Genomic DNA, 17,334 nt, shown 5'->3' with positions numbered 1-17,334 from the left:
ACTACTCCTGTTAGTCTAAACCAGGATTATCAATCTGGTAATGCTCATATTTCAGTCAAGGGCTGAGAAGATCTTAAAGCCCTTCATTATGCCTTACAGTCCTCATAACCGGGTGCCAGTTAATTTTGTGGCAAACTGATTGAATTATTCCTGTTTGAACAGTTCCCAGCATGTGATCTTTAGTACTGTTTAACTTGTGCATCATGTCTAATTTGAGTTAGTCTCTCAAAGCTGCAATGAGTGAGATGAAAGTAAATTATTCCTAGTTTGAAACCTCACACTGATGGTAAGGTATTTGCACTAATTTGTGATGAAATCATTGCAGAAGCATCGCCAGCAATAGACTGCGATGGGCACATTTGATAAATACCCCAAAATAAATCTCTGGCCCTGTTTCAGTTAGAAGGCTGTATTTAGAATTTTGTCCAGCTGTTTTGCATTGCTCTGAAAGGTCATCTTGCTCTCAGTGAAATATAGTACCAGTGTGTGTGTATATAGGCTGAACAAAACACACATGTGGGCCCTATTTGTACCAATGTTATTCCATTCACCTCACTGGGATTGCATAGATGTAACCGAATACATAGAGGAGACTATCTTATTGTTGGGTTTATGTAAATGCAAACTGTGAGAACTATTGCTTATGTTTCTGAAAGGGCATTTGTAGGTTTCACTGTGCTTCCCAATAAACTTTATCACGTAGTTTAATATATACTAAAATAAGCACATAACATTTTCTTTGGATATTATGTTCAACCCAGTTGATATGGTCATTGGTGTACCTATCTGTGGTGGTACATCTGTGTATTTAAAAACAAAATTGGAGGACATAAAGGCTTGAAAATCTTTTGTTTAAGGTAGACTTACTCTGTGTTTTTATTTTTATAAACACACACACACACACACACACACACACACACCCCCACGCCCCCCGGAGGAGGGAGAATAGTAAGCTTCAATTTATAAGAATGCTTTTCATTAAGAGAGATCCCCAAATGCCTCAATCTTTTCTATAAAGGAAACACTTCTGTGCAGCTGCCTATTGGGAGAAACGTGGCACTTGGTGGTAAATGTTAGGTGCTCGCTATGTATATACCGAAACTGGAATTTTGCTGTGATGGTGCAGTTAAAATCCCTGTTCTCCCAAAATGTGCCATGTTATCTTTCAGTGACCACCAGTGGGTAGGGTCTGGGTTTTCTATTTTATCTTCTTAGCTAGTAGATGAAGGTTCATTTCCTCAGTGATTGTATCTTACACCTTACTAATGCAGCTGGTGTAGAACATGCACTTAGGGTTAACATGGGGCTTTTGCCTGAGTAATAGCTGCAGGATTTGTTCTTTAACAGTTAAAAAACTGGAAAGAGATCTGGAATGTCCTGATTTCCTGCTCTTTTTTTTCTTCTGAACGTCATGTTTGAACTTCTGGCTTTAGTCACACTGAGGAGTACCTTGTTCGAAAAGTGGCCCACTGAAATCGTAGGTTGTTAAGGTGTAAACTCTTCAGGAACTGAATGAAGGTTGAAATTCTGGCCTGCTCAAAGCCGATGGACGTTTTGCTATTGATTTCTATAGGGCCTGGATTTCACCCGCTACACATTTGTGGTGATAGAGCCAATGATGTCATCATTTAATACATCTAGTCTGAAATAGCCCACATTTATTAATTTTTAGGGCACACTGCAAAAGCCACTTATTAGGGCTTCTGATGTGAGCTGGGAGCTTGGGGCGTTGGGTGGAGTTTGCTGCTGTGTTTGCTGGTTGGTTTTCTGATTATTCTGTTATGTTGGGCTGCTGGGGGATATTTTAATTGATTGTAAGTGTAGTTGTCAGGGCACCTAGAGCTTGTACACAGGCACTATTTGTATGTCTTTTAAATAAATGAGTGTTTTCTTGAAGTATGCATATGATGATGCACAGTTGTAAGTCATTGCTCAGTATTGTGCATGTGGAAAATTTGTAATTTTAAGAAATAACCTAAAGTCTGGTGATTACTAGACTTGTGGGAGAGGAATTTGACCTTGGGAAAAATTACTCGCTATCCCGTAACAGTGAGACTGGTGAATTACAGAACTGCAGTTTGAAATCCAGTTCCTCCCGTTCCCCTCTCCTCTAACTACCAAAGCTCTGCTCCACACTCTTGTTGTCTTGTGCCTGCATTGCTGTAACCTGGTCCTCTCTCCTCTGCTTGCCTCTCCTGATTCCAGTCCATTCCCTGGCTTTCTGTTTCATTTTACTTGACGTTCAGATGTGCTGCACAGTGACACCCCTGTCTACATCTCTGCCCTACTTTCCTGCCACTCTTAGCCAACTTCACCTGCTTTATCAAACCCGTAGTCTCCTCCCACTCACATTGTGACACTTCTGCCTCCCTCCCCAAACCATTCCCTATGTCTGGGACAGACTCTTACATTCTTTACATCCTAGGGTGACCAGACAGCAAGTGTGAAAACTCAGGATGGGGGTGGAAGGTAATAGGCGCCTATATAAGAAAAAGACCCAAAAATCGGGACTGTCCCTATAAAATCGGGACATCTGGTCAGCCTATTACATCCCTTCAAAAATCTGATTAGTTGCCTCCTCTTTGCCATCCACCCCTGCTTCTATCCTGTGTAGGTTCTTATCCTGTGCTCATCACTATAGTATCTGAACGCCTTCCAGTAGTGCATTGTAACGTGACTTATTGCCTACTACTTAATCTCAGTCTCTTTACAATATAAATATAAAGTGGTGGGTTTTTTTTTAAGTCAGACTCTGAATTAAGAAGACAAATATACAGCCCATCCCAAACAATTTATGTTGTGGCCCTTTTTGTGTAACTGTTGACTGGTTTAGACTGTAAACTCTCTGGAGCAGAGGCCTTGTGTTGTATATCTAAAGCCCCTACATGCTAACAGCACTGTATAAACATTAAACAGTCAAGTAAAAAGACAGGGAGAGGTTCTCCAAGTTTCTAGCAGAACTGATGGATAACCACGTGTCAGGTTAAGTCCAATTTCCATTATTTATTGCATGGTAGATCCAGCGTTCTAGCACACATTTGTCATGTTGCATAGTTTAAAGTATATGAAAAACGAGGAAAAGTGACTTCTTTTCTTTTCCAAAAGTTGGCCCAGTCTGATTGGCCTTTATGAGGTTTTGAGACAAGCCAGCACATAGTTGATTGTGTGGGCGTTATGAGTAAAGAGATTAGGCGAACTACTTTACTTCAACTACTCTAGTTTAAAAAAATAAAAAAGCAACACCCTACTTCATGTGTACGCATAATCCTCCTCTCTAAGGCAACTAAACAAAAGATAGGCCTGAATAAAACCCCTGCATATGAACACTCCTTTTCCTGGTGCCTGGGAGCTTCAACTCTGATCTGAATTTAGAGGCTCAAGCCAAATCTAAAGTGGGGGCTGGGAGGGGAAGTGAAGTAGGGTTGCTAGTGCAGGCCTGGTTGAAACTCCTACTGGTTAGAAATAACCCACATTTGCCACAGGATACACAGCTGGCTTTTCGGAAACTCCGCATGTTCCTCCGCATGTGCTACAGTATTAGAGCATGAGGAAGAAATGTGAAAACCAGAAAAATGGGTGGGTCCTGGAGAAGATGGGCAAGGTTCTGATTCCTTTGTGATGCTCAGGGTGAGCCAAAGGGCCAGATTCTGGCTGTAAGGGGCCAGTAGAGAATTCTCCTGGCAGAGGGAGGGGAACTCTCAGATGGTGTAAGGCTGGCGGAGCTGGCTCCATCTCCCCCACCAGCATTAGGGGAAGCGGAAAAGGTCAACACGGCAGAGCAGAACCCTCCATGTGGTAAAGACTCACCTGTGGCACAAGTTAGAGCGGCCCCATGGCCAATCTAATGCACGCTGGGGCCAGTATAAAAATATAAACCAACCCAAGGATCAGGGAGACACAACCCGCACTGTGAGCTCAGACATGGGCAATTCTGTCCCAGTGCTGGGATCTCACAGTGGGCAGGGTTAGGCCTGGCCACTAATGAGGTATTCATTGGAGGTTTCCCATCTCGATGCCACAGGAAGTGGCGGTAGCCAGTCACTAGGTGACACTTCCCCTCTGAGCCTCTACTAAATCATTACCCAAAAAATGTGTAATGGGGCACTGTGGTGCTTGTAGTCAAATCTTTCAGACGAAAGACATTTATGCTGTTAGGCCTACGAAGCCTAATGTTAATAACCCTTTATAAAGCCATAACTCAGCCCATGTGAATTATTAACCAAAGTGACCACATCATCATCTTGTCGTCACCCTTGTCTTCCCTTGCCTCTATTCCCAGAGTTCACTATACAATGTCATGTCTTCATTTAGACTCCAATCCTGCAAGTTTATTACATTCAGGTGGAGCCCCACTGAAGTCAGCTTTGATTATAAGCGGTTTGGGCGGGGGTGTTATTAACTCTTGTCAGTAGAGCAATGGGGATGTTTGTGCTGTCACACATGTAACACGGAGGTCCCCTCAATGGGAAGAAGAGCAGGCCCATGTCTCTCAACATCAATCTGTAAAGTGCAGCGTTTACACAGAATAGTCCCTCTGTTTAGATGAATTAATCCCATGTCCCCATTTCTGTCAATGTATGTCGATTTACTGCATGCTGCTTATGCCCTCATATGAATCCAGTGGGAGTCGAGAGCCAAGTGAATACATAAATCTGGTGTTTTATAAGGCCAGATAAGATGATGTGCCTGAAAGGTACAGAAGAATATACCAATTTTAGTTGTTATGAAACTTTTCCAAGGAGACTTCCCTCCCCCCCCCCCCCCCAACTGTACATCATTGGGTTGGTGCCTATAGGATTTCAGATGTTCCGGATTGGGACCTGTGTTAACTTGTGTTGTTGCTAGGTTGGTTGTTTCCCCCCTCGCCCACCCAAGCAAAACCTGGGAGGAAGCTGTATAACCAGGGCTTGAACTGAGTCAGTGATGTTATTTAATTTAACATTTAGTTGAATGTAGGGTGAGCACAAAAATTTGTCCTGAATATAACTTGGCCCCAGGCTGAAACATAACGAGCATGTTCTTAGCTGAATCAGAGTTTGGTTTTCTTAAATAAAATTGTTTCAGTTCTTCTCTCCTCCAAAATTAAAGACAGTGTCTAATGTACTGTATGCTGGGTAACAACAGAAGAAGACTCTATACTTGTAAATCTAACCTGATTTTCCATTGAGAGAACTATTTACAGAGATGCTGCATTTAGCATCCTAGCCATGTGCACAGAAACTGACTTCTTGGTGTTAACCAAACTCTTCTCTCCTGCAACTTGTTCCATGTAGATTGCTACCATATATGAAATTAAAAAAAAAAAAAAAAAGGGAAATAAAAAATGCTGTTCCTTTCTGCTTGTTCTGTCACTGTCCATCGTTTGGTCATTTCACTGTCTCAGGCTCGGGTCCTACATCCAACTGGAGTGCTGCTGAAATCAGTGGTGGGGTTCTGTGCAGGTAGGGGGGGCTGCCCTTATGGACTACATTGTAGGATGAGGCCTAGGGTTTTTAGATCATAGTTGGCACACTTGACCCCTTGATCTCCCCCCCCCCCCAGAATACAAAGTGTAGAGTACTCATTTAATTATTTTTTATTACAAATATTTACACTGCTTTGATCTTTTTTTACAATCTACAAGTCGAAGCATGAAGGGGCATAAGAATGTTTAGCATATCTGGCACATAAATACCTTGCAATGCTGGCTACAACAGTGCCATGCGAACGCCTATTCTCACATTCATGTGATATTGTAAATAAGAAGCAGGGCAGCGTTATCGCCCGTAAAATTGGAACAAACTTGTTTCTCTTAGCGATTGGCTGAACAAGAAGTAGGACTGAGCAGACTTGTAGGCTCTAAGTCAGTGGTCCCCAACCTTTTTGTGGCCAGTAGCACATTCATGTTTTCAGAAGAGTGTGGTGGGTGCCAACAATTTTTCAAGGCTTATTTTGTATTTGTACATTAAATAATATGAAAAACATCATATTTAATATATATAATATATGAATCCATAAGATAAAAAGGATCATTTTACATGTCAAAGGTATTAATTAAATTATTTGGCAATTACTCTTTCACCCTACCATGTGAATTTGCTCACCTGTAAGAAAAATTAAGGAGTTTTTACAAAATAAATATCATAAACAGTTTTCATCTTATTTATTTTAAAACAGTTAAACATTGTTGAACTGCTGGTCCAAATATATTTATTATTCTTATTTTAACATAGAATGAAGCCTGCAGCCCTGGAGTTCACTGTCCCTGGCAGGCACGGGGCCCCGACTTCTCTCCAGCTTACGCTGCGGCCCCGCACCTGCCGGGGACAAAGAACACCGGCGCCCGCAGCCTGCAGCCCCCGAGAAGCTGGAGAGAAGCTGCAGCCCCGCGCCTGCCAGGGACAGAGAACACCGGTGCCCACAGCCTGCAGTCCCCGAGTTCTCTGTCCCCAGCAGGCGTGGGGCCGCGGCTTCTCTCCCCTGCTGGGCACTAGGCGGGCGCACATAAATGCCCTAGCGGGCACTATGGCATCTGCGGGCACTGTGTTGGGGACTGCTGCTCTAAGGTTTTACAATTGTTTTGTTTTTTGAGTGCAGTTATATAACAAAAAATAATTCTACATTTGTTAGTTGCACTTTCATGATAAAGAGATTGCACTACAGAACTTGTATGAGGTAAATTGAAAAATACTATTTCTTTTGTTTATCTTTTCTACAGGGCAAATATCTGTAATAAAAAATAATAAAATGAGCACTTGATGCTTTGTATTCTGAGTTGTAACTGAAATCATATTTGAAAATGCAGCAAAACATCCAAATATTTATAATACATTTCAATTGGTATCTATTGTCTAACAGAGCGATTTAAAACTACGATTAATCATGATTAATTTTTTGCATAACGTAGACTGCGCATAGACTGTCGGTCCTTCATCAGTTGAGACTGAGTCAATCACAACACGTCTTCCAATTTTCTCTCCCTCTGGCCATCTTTCGCCATGCTTGTCCATATCTCTTTGTTAGAAAATCACCCCACCTCTTTGGAGGCCGACTGCGTGGCTGTTTCTGTTCTCGTGGATACCACTCAGATATATTTGCAGTCCATCTTTTGTCACTGAGTCGGGCCACATGTCCCGCCTACCGCATTTTGCTGAGCCTGCTTTCAACAATATCATCTTGCACTCCAGACTGCTGCCTAATTATTTCGATGGGGATGTGATTGCGGAGTGAAATGCCCAAAAATGTTCGCCCTCTGTGTGACAGACAGTTGATGTTCTTCAATTTTTGTCAGCAACCATGTTTCGCTGCTATATAACATCGCTGGAAGCACGGTCGAGTTGAAAAGATTCGCACGAGTTGTTTTGCTGATCTTTCCTTGGAGGATGTCCTTGATGTTGTTGAATGCGCACCATCCAGCTTTTTTTCTGCGCGACAGTTTGCCTTTCTGATCGTGGCGCATGTTGACTTCCTGACCCAAATAAATGTATTTATCAGCCTCTTGGATCTGCTCTCCTCCAAGAGTTATTTGGGTTCTTGGCAGAACATCTGATCTCATGTATTTCATTTTCGACTGATTCATTTTTAATCTGACTTGACTACTTTTCACTTTCAGTTCTTTAAGCATTCTCTCAAGCTGGGCTGTATTTTCAGCTATCAGCACTATATCATCTGCGAACCTGAGATGGTTTAGCCGCTCGCTGTTGATATTAATCCCATCTTTCAATTTTGCTCATCGAAAAACCAATTCAAGACAGGCTGTGAATAATTTTGGTGAAATTGTATCTCCTTGTTTCACACCTTTCTCGATGGGGATTCGGGAGGATCAAACAGTGATATGTCCGTGCTGCAGCCAGAGTTTGCTTCCTTTAGCAATGTGATATATTTCACACTGATGCCCTGTTCAGAAAGAGCTTCAAGAATGGCGTTAATCTCTACACTGTCGAACGCCTCCTTGTAGTCCACTAAGGCAATGCACAAAGGGAATTTATATTCCCTTGAACGCTCTATTAGTTGGTTTAGAGTGAAGAGGTGGTCTATCGTGCTATAATTCCTTCGAAAGCTGGCCTGCTCTCTAGGTCGCTGTTCATCCAGGTTTCATGATAGTCGATTTGTTATTATTTTAGTGAACAATTTATAGATATGCGAAAGCAGGCAGATTGGGCGATAGTTCTTTAGATTTTCTTGATCACCTTTCTTATGCAACAGGATGGTATTGGACTCTTTCCAACTGGACAGTATCTTCTGGATTTCCAGGTATTGGCTGAAGTTTTGGGCGAGAGCTTTCCAAAGTTCCTGGCCTCCTGCCTTAAGCACTTCTGCTGTCAGATCATCTTTATCTGGAGCCTTCCCCTCTTTCATTTGATGGACTGCGTGGCAGACTTCGCTAATGAGAACCAGAAATATGTGTTCATCGGTTTGTTGAAGGGATGACATTGGGATGTCTATATGGGATGCAAATAGCTGGGTATAGAAATCCATGGAGATTGCCTCCATCTCTGTTCGATCAGTTACTGATTCTCCATCCCTGTTCTTCAAAGCCAATAATGATGACCTGTACAATGCCAGTTCCTGTTTGCATTTTTTTGAGACTTTTTTTATGATCTTCAGCAGCCTTTAGCAGCTTTTCGGTTTGAAATTTCTCTTGAAGTCTTCCTTCAACTTCATTCGTATGAGCTTGCAGAGAAGGGAGTACTCAAGCCTATTAATTTTTTAATTGAGTTAATTTTGTTTTGTCTTAATTGCTTGAGTTAACTGCGATTGGCAGCCCTAAAAAATGTTATTTCTATATTTTGTTTAAAAAAAAAAAAGGGGGGGGGGTAAACTGTCATATTTCCATGGCTTGATCCACCAGTGTCCGAATATTTATGAAAAATGGAAAACTATCAGACAAGGCAATAATAAAAAAAAAATGACTTGATACCTGCCAGATTTGATAGACTGCCTTTCAGATGAATGAAATCTGAGGTCTTAGCTACTTGTAATCATTAAAAATCCCACAGTGCTTTTAACAAGAGTAGGGTTATTACCCACGTTTCCTGGCTAAATTCCAGCTCAGCGTATGTCTTCACTTCAGAGTTAATTTGAGTTTTCTACACTTGTAACTCCTCTTGAATTAGCCTAGCTCTCCTGAGAGAGGCCACACTGTGACATAACACTTGAGTCGCTAGGTCCACACTGGCCCTGCACTCAGTCATGCATAGTGCTAAGGCCGTTGGGGCCATATCCCATGATTTTTAGTGCTGCAGTAAGATGAGCTGCTCTATGCATCCTTTCGCAGGATATTGTGAGAGAATTTATCTATCCTTTCTGGGCACGTGGGGGGAACTGTGAGGAGACTTTGGAGGACTAGCAGCTCTCAAGTGGCAATAGCCTGTGTCCATGCTGCAGAATGGTTGTGTTAGCAGCTGACAAGTTGCACTAACTTGAGCTTTATTTTTAGCCTATGCCCTTGACAAGCCAGGCAGCTTGATTTAAAAGCACCGCCACTCGTGAGTTCAGCAGTTTTGTGTGTGGATGGGAGTTAAGTTAGGGGCAACGCTCAAGTTACAATTTTGCAGCAAGGCCAAGCCCTCAGTAAATTAATCTGTTTATCTAAATCCTACGGCAATTTAACGTTTCATCATTCTCTTATCTATCATAGTGTTTTGTGGTACAACGTAACAGTTGCTCTGTGTCACTCTAGAAATGGTTGCATTTCAGTAATGCATTAAGTGATCTCTGGGTAGTTTATATTATAAAATGCATTATGCTATAGCTTCTCGTATCATTTGTTTTTGGTTTTTTTAATAGCTGGAATATGCTAGAACATAATTTGGTTCAGTCTTTGACAACACTACTGTGTGAGGTAGAGAGAAGGTAGTAGAATCGACTCAGTTTTCTTTTTTACTTTGTGCCTGTACAAATGCTCTTTTTTTCTTTACTCTCCCTGCCCCTCCTTGCCCATCTTGAATTCCAGTCCATTTTACTTTGATCTGTATCTGTCCCCAGCTCTGGGTGGGAGATGGTTAGAGCATGGGGTTGGTAGTCAGGACTCCTGGGTTCTATCCCTGGCTCTGAATGCGGAATGGGATCTGGTGGGTTAGAGGGAGAGGGGGGTTGGGAATCAGGACTCCTGGGTTCCGTCTCCAGCTTTGGGAGAGGAGGGTGGAATCCTGCCATCAGCTGGCCTGTGAAACAGTGACCCTGAGATTCTAAATCCATGCTTCCATTGAGAAGTCTGATCATCTGCCTTTTTTTTTTATTTTTAAACTGTTTTGCAGATTAGTGGCAGTTAACTGTCCTTTTTTATGGAGCAGGAGTAATCACTCAAATTAGATTTGTCTCTCTTTACATTCAAACAAAATACATTTCAAAGTGCAGTACTCTGCTTTACTACACAGTTTATGCAGAGTCTGGGTGTAATAAGCCATTCAGATTCAATTACTTCTTTTTTTTTAAAATAACTACCTGATGTTATAGCTCACAGGAAGTATATCTGCAGTGCTTGGTGTTTTCTAAATTATTTGAAAAAGCTCTTGGGAATATATTCTTTCAATGGCCCTTTTCTTCTTTGTTTTCTGTTCCCTGTACTAATAATTTTGGCCCCTTGTTCACTTTCTTTTCCTTTTTAGGAGAGACTAGGAAAACAATGATTTCTTTTTGCTGAAGAATTTGCCACGGTATCTTATAGGACAAATAAGTCTCATTTTGCTTTTTCTTGGCATGAGAAAAGTCTTTCATTAGAAGGAAATCATAAAATAAGGAAAAATACAGTTTGACCTTTATTAGATAGGAAAATAGAGTGATGTAATCAAATGGCTATTGGAGTGTATTTGTGATACAAATAGTACGGATCTAAGGCCTTTTTTTCTGTCAGATCTCTTGTATTTTGCCTGAGTCTGTTTTCGAAGAAGTCCTGTAGTTTGCCAGAACTGCAGTTCCCAGCTCCTGTAGTTATACTATTGTATGGAACTTGAATTTTGGATTTTGAAGCTATAGGTCCAGATAACGCACATATGCTCACAATAGAGCAGTTACAACTTCCTGATCCTGTGTCCAGCTCCAGGCAGCCTATGCACTACTCTGACCTGTGTCAGCTAGCAATCGTCCCCAAGACATCATTTGGCAGCTGAGCGTACCCAGAGTGCAGTGTATACCCAGCCATACCTCCTTCCTGACTCTGGCAGTTTCCTGCAGCAGGAGCCACGGGGAAGATGGCTGGGCTCTGCCACATTCCTGCCAGGTTACAGGGATGTGGCTAGTCTCCGCAACTTTTATGCCATTTGAGTGGCACAAAGGGAGCAAAATGGGGAAGAGAATCTCTTCTTGAGTTTCTAATATGGAAATGGCTCTTGTAAATGGCTCTAAAATGGATATGTGTTACCTCTTATTGTACACCTATCTTCTGACCAACAGCGTTGCCCTTCCCTAGATCCCAAGTACGAATGGCTCCTGCTGGGAGCACAACCACCCTGGTGGGTGGGTGATTTCCATTACTGAAGCAGTAGGCATATGCATGCGGCTGTCTGGACTGCCCACCCGGAACTCATCACCAGAATGCCTTTTCACAACTCCCACCATAGAGGGTCTGGGACTGACATGTTGGAGGATTTGGGAGAGCTTCAGAATTGGTGGAGAAATCTTTCAACAATCACCTTCTCTGTATTTGTTGTATGCCAGCATTACAGACAGAATCTGATCCTACAGGAGTAATTAAGTTCTGGTTCAAACCAGTGTAAATTCAGGAGTTACTCAGTGGAGTTACACCCATGTAAAACTCGTGTGAGTGAGATGAGAATTGGTCCCTGTATGTTTAAAAGGAGAAAACACATAGTTATTGGCATGTGCTATCGGAACCTGCTGTCGAGCTAGTCTGAGACTTTCTATCCCTTTCCTGTGTAACACATCATCATAGGCTTTATTTTGCTATTTAGCTTGCTTCAAGACATGCAGTTGCTAGGTGGAAAAATGCAAGCGGTGATCCCCAATTTGCTGCAAGTCTGACTGAATACTTTGTTACAGCTAGACATGTACGAGCTTGACATCATGGCTCGGAACAGAAGAGAGTGATAGAAAGAGGCTGTGAACCCTTTCAAGAGATTCTGAAGATCGACTGTACTAAATTCAGTCTTCAGATATGTTTCTGATCTTCGCATGTGGTGTTAATTTTAGTTCTTCACAAAGCTTATTTTAACTACACCCACATCCCCACCCAGAAACGTTGACTACCTGTATGGCAGGGGTTCTCAAACTGGGGGTCGGGACCCCTCAGGGGTTTGCAAGGTTATTGCATGGGGGTCACGAGCTGTCAACCTCCACCCGAAATCCCACTTTGTCTCCAGCATTTATAATGGTGTTAAATTAAAAACACTTTTTTATATATTTATAAGGGAGGGGGGTTTGCACTCAGAGGCTTGCTATGTGAAAGGAGTCACCAGTAAAAAAAGTTTGAGATCCACTGCACTAAAGGAATTTGTTAGAAGTGACTTTGTTGCTTATAATTTGAAAATATCTTTAAATATTAAATCATAGCATGTAGACTGTCAGGACAAAATTCAGCCCTTGGATAGTGACTCCAATCACTAGCAATTACTATAGAACAATCAGATTTCCCTACACCTCAGTGGTGATAATAAAGAGCGCATTGCAGTATAGGAGAAGTCTATTTAGCAATGGACAGAAGCATATGTTTCTATTGCAGAAGAACCTTTCTTCAACTGTTGGCTGCTTAGATGGAATTTTGCACTTTGCAAACCTACTTATCTAAATTTGCTGGGCTTCCTAGGGTCTGCAATTACTGCCTGCTTCTTTTTTGGGGACAAATGGCTTTAAACAGGTAAAGCTGTTAGGTTTAGATGTAATGACGTGCATGTGCTGACAGAGTTTTGTGCCTGTATATCCGGTAGGAAATGGAGTTGAGCCAGGACTGAAAACCTCAGTTCTGAGCCATGGGGAAGTTCAGATACAGATCTAGATTCTATGGTTTAGGCCCAGCCTTAAGAAATAATGATTTGCACTGATGTAGCACTTTCTGTTTGTGCATGTTTGCACAACATTTTCAAAATGTACCGTCAGGACGATGGATGATCTTGATTACTTTAACAGGGACCACATTGTACCTACTATTAGGAGCACCTGCATATGGCAGTGATGTGTAGATACAGTACCTCGTTGTCATAATATACAGGTGTTCCTAATGTGTGGTCCCTCTTAAAGTCAACACTTCCCCGTAACCACCACATTTACTACAGTTATTTCCCTCTGCTGAGAGTCCTGCTCTGGGGTAACTGTCATTGGAGAGCCAACAATCACATGAAGTATCCTTTCATTTTGAGTGATGGGAATCTGAGGCAGAGAGTAGTGGAGTGACTTGCCCAAGCCCCACTGAGTGAGTGAGTGGCAGAGCTGGGGTTAGAAGTCAAGTATCTGTGGCTCCCTAAACCAAAATGCAGTACACGATACCACCCTGCAACTTAAATACCAGTTAGTATCACCGTATCTCTGAAGAGTTTGAGTGAGCTGGAGAAGGTGACCATCCTGCATAGTTGTCTGACTATCGACCTATCAGAGTGTGTTTGACAGACTTCATTTGTTTATTTCTTAAGCTGGTTTCACACAGATGTAACTCCATTTACTTTGGTGGAGTTATCCTTGATGTACGTGGGTGGGAGTGAGTGCAAGATCAGACCCAGGAATCCTTTTGCTTTACTCTGGCCAGGCTTTTAAGGCTAGTCTACACTAGAAGTGCTACAGTGGCAATGCAGCTGCGCCACTGTAGCACATCTGGTGAAGATGTTCCAGACCGATGGGAGAGAACTCTCCTGTTGGCATAATAAAACCATCTCCCCGGGTGACGGTAGCTAAGTTGATGGGAGAAGCTCTCCCGCCGACATAGCGCGGTCCACACCAGCACTTAGGTCCGTGTAACTTGTGTCGCTCAGGGGGTGACTTATTCACACCCTTGAGCGAAGCAAGTTATACCAATGAAACCTGTCAAGCCCATGGATTTAGCAGGATTTTTTGAGGGAGTTGCTGTAAATAAAGTCAAGGGCGTACGTCTTAAATGACTGAATCCATTTTTCCACAACGCTTCCTTCATAAAATGTGAAGTTTTATGTGACATTCTTTTATAATGACCCACCGTATCTGGCTTCATACGGTACACTTTAAAAAAAAAAAATCTATGTTGGAAACCTATTCCCTGAAGTTGAGCCATGAAACAGACTGCTAACAAAATAGTTTGTTTCTAAGCATTTCCTTGGCATAATTATATTGTGTAGGCGGGGGCGGCGGAAACCCTCTGTTCCTTGCTGGCACATTTTTCTCAAATAAAGGAGTTATACAAAAACCCAGTGAATGAGAAATTGTGCTGCAGGCAGAGAGGGGAAAATACATTATAACAAACTGCTTCTGTATGCACCGGGATTGCTGTTGTGCAGTCAGTAGGGTAGTATCTGGGGTAAGTTTTAAATCTCACCGATTTCAACAGAAGGTGGTCTAGCAGCTTGCAGATCCCCAGCTGACTTGGAGAATTGACCCTGGAAAAAAATTATGATGCTGCGTGTTGGTGACTATATTTTTAAGAAAAATATTAGTTTCTCTGCTAAAAGGAGAATAGCTAATGATGAAGTTAACTTTGCAGTAGTCAAAGACAGTTCAAAATTGCTGACTCCTTTTGTAAACTCTCAATGGACTTGCTCCATTCTGCTTCTCTGTGCCTTCACCCAGTATCCTGTTCTCTCATTCGGCTCCTTCCATCTCCTTCCTGCAGGTAACCATAGTGTGGATTGCTCCCTGGTGCTGCCCAATCTGACAATCTCTTCCCTTCTTCCAGGCTACTGAGTCACCTCCCCTCTTTAAATCTGCACCCTGCAACCACTGCATCGGTTAGGACTTGTAGAGCACAACTTTCCTCCCTGCTGAAGACAAGTTGGCAGTGTGGTGTCTTTTGGAGGAGACAGTTCTAACTGTAATAAAGGTGTTGCACTGACAGCTTGTTGTCTTTAGCGCTTTAGTGGCAATTGTGAAAAACACAGACGTGTGAACCTCACTGTCCTGACAAATAATGTGTGTGCATTCTGCTTACCTAAATTAGTTGCAGTTGGGTGCAGTAGTTTTCATTTGCTGTCCTAAACAGTTCTACAGGGTCGCAGTGGCTGCATTTATGTACAAGATGAAGTGATTCTTGGTATAACTTTTTAATATAAGCTTGTTAAAGTTCTTTGGGATCCATCTGTATAAATGGAAGTTCTGCCCTGAAAACCAATTCCTCTTCACTTTGGTTTCATGTTCTAATTAAAACATTTGGCTGTTTCTGTCTCTGAAGGGCTGTCTACCACAATACGTTGTGTCGTTGTATTATAAGGGCTAGATTGTAATTCCTGCGGCTTGAGGGTGGGATATGTGCTAATTGGAAATTTTTTTTAGGATGGTGCATCTTGCTTCCTCCATCCATTTGCATCTGGTGTACTCGGCACATGAGGGTGAGGCGCATCCCCAGGGTTGCACGGGGAGAGTAATCCCGAGTGCACGGGTTGTGGCTGTAACTGGGCCTTATGCAAGGGATAGGGAAGTTCCTTGTGTTCTCCCGTCAAGCACCTGTGCAAAAGTCCATCAAAATCTAACCCTTAATAGGAATTTTTGTTAAATTAATTCAATTTAAACAGTAGAAACATAATTAGAGAGTGAAATTCGGACTTTTCCCACCTGATCAAAACTCTTACCAAATGAGCACTAACATTTTTCTTTAGTTAAACTTGCCTGGTATTAGATCCCTGATCTAATAATAATAAATACAGTACATCTTCATTTAGGAGCCACATGTAATAACTTCCCCCGTGGCTGCACTTGAGAGGTGTACCTATTCAAGGTGGCTTTTAAATGAGGCTGTTGTTCTACATAAGTGGGTTTGTTTGTTTTTTATTTTTAATAGCTGTGAAAGACACTGTAGGTACCCAGTAGATGATTTTCTAGTTAGCTACTGAGTCTTAGTTTGAACAGCTTGCGTTTCCACCGCTTTGAAAACTTGGCAGATGAAACAAAAGTATCAATTTAACTAGTCTCTTTAGAAGGAATAAAAATAAACGTGTTGCTTTTGTTGTTGAATAGTTGCACTGTTCTATTTCTGGTTCACCTGGAATCCTTTGCTGGTTCATTGTGGAAGGGCTGAGGGTTATATACCGGTGGCTCACCTTTTTTACTTTTATGACCAGTTTTGTCTCATTGTTTCCTCCTGCTCTCCCAGTCTGTTTTATCCATCTGTTGTCTATAGCCTTATAGTTAGTCCCTGCCCCAAAGAGCTTGCAGTCTTTTTGTTATATTTGTACAGTGCCTAGCACAATGGGGTCATGGCCTCTGGATGCTGTTGTAAAACTAATAATGAGCTTAATCATGAAGGGTGCCAGGCTGACATCTATGGAGGGTGACAGTTGCTAGCCACAGGATAGGTACAGCATAGGTGGCAGCCGTGCAAAATTCCCCACATTGCCTACACCTGCAGTGGTAATAAAATAGTTCAGTATCCATGCACATTCAGTCTGTTGCCTTTCTGGAGTGAATGCCAGTTGTGGTGGAGGTGTGGTTTCTGTAGGTGTGGTGGACATCTGTCCATTTAGAAGTGGGCCGCAATAACACATTTCACATATTAAAAGATTGCCCAAAAATCCATTGGCTGTACATTTTAATCATTACATAATTCGATTGGATTTGAATTGGTGACCTAGAGCTGAAAAGCTCCTGTATCCCATCAGCAATCCCCTGAGCCATCCATTCTTCCTGCTTTCTTTTTTGAAAAATTGTGTGTTTTGTTCAAAAGAAATATCGTCAGAGCTTTCAGTCATTTCAGTTTGATACCACAATATTTGAAAACCTATTCTTAGAGGGAGAGGCTTTATTCTCCGTGCTCTAAGCAGAGCCTACTTTTCCTCCAGATATGAAAAATAAATTGTGAAACTTTTGGGGTTGTGTACACAGTGCATCATTTGTATTTCCCCTGAGAGAAAAACAAATCTGTTGTTGCAAGACACTGACCTCTTTAGAGAAGTAGATAGATTGAAAGCTAATGACAATTTTTCTCTGAGGATAATGCTCTATAATAGTTAGTTAAATTGGGGTATTTAATAGTAGTGGCTGCATCTTTACTTATTGCTGAAATAAAATACATCTTTACCTTGATATAACGCGGTCCTTGGGAGACAAAAAGTCTCATCGTATTATTGGTGAGACCGCGTTATATCGAACTTGCTTTCCTCTCTCTCCCCCCCCCCCCGTTCCTTGTTCCCTGACCACCCCCTCCACGGACCCCTGTCCCTAATCACCCCCTACCCAACCCCCCTTTCCCCTGACTGCTCTGACCCCTATCCACTCACCTGCGGCGGG

General features: G+C 42.2%; 1 protein-coding gene across 12 annotated transcripts in view; it reads left to right on the top strand.

Annotated features, from left to right (window-relative positions):
• PPFIBP1 (PPFIA binding protein 1) overlaps window positions 1–17,334 on the top strand; it is a 169,087-nt gene that overhangs the window by 15,710 nt on the left and 136,043 nt on the right. For 2 of the 12 annotated variants that reach the window (XM_039482860.1, XM_039482903.1), the window contains exon 1: window positions 3,709–3,795. The exons of 9 other annotated variants lie outside the window; for them this stretch is intronic. The gene's annotated coding sequence lies outside the window, so the exon portion shown is untranslated. Of the gene's footprint in view, window positions 1–3,708; window positions 3,796–14,396; window positions 14,417–17,334 lie in introns of those variants that run through there. One more of the 12 variants, XM_039482870.1, reaches the window with a different exon arrangement.

Source organism: Mauremys reevesii, linkage group 1 (genome assembly GCF_016161935.1).
Source record: "Mauremys reevesii isolate NIE-2019 linkage group 1, ASM1616193v1, whole genome shotgun sequence".
Taxonomy (NCBI): domain Eukaryota; kingdom Metazoa; phylum Chordata; order Testudines; family Geoemydidae; genus Mauremys; species Mauremys reevesii.
This window is presented reverse-complemented; position numbering and strand designations above follow the sequence as displayed.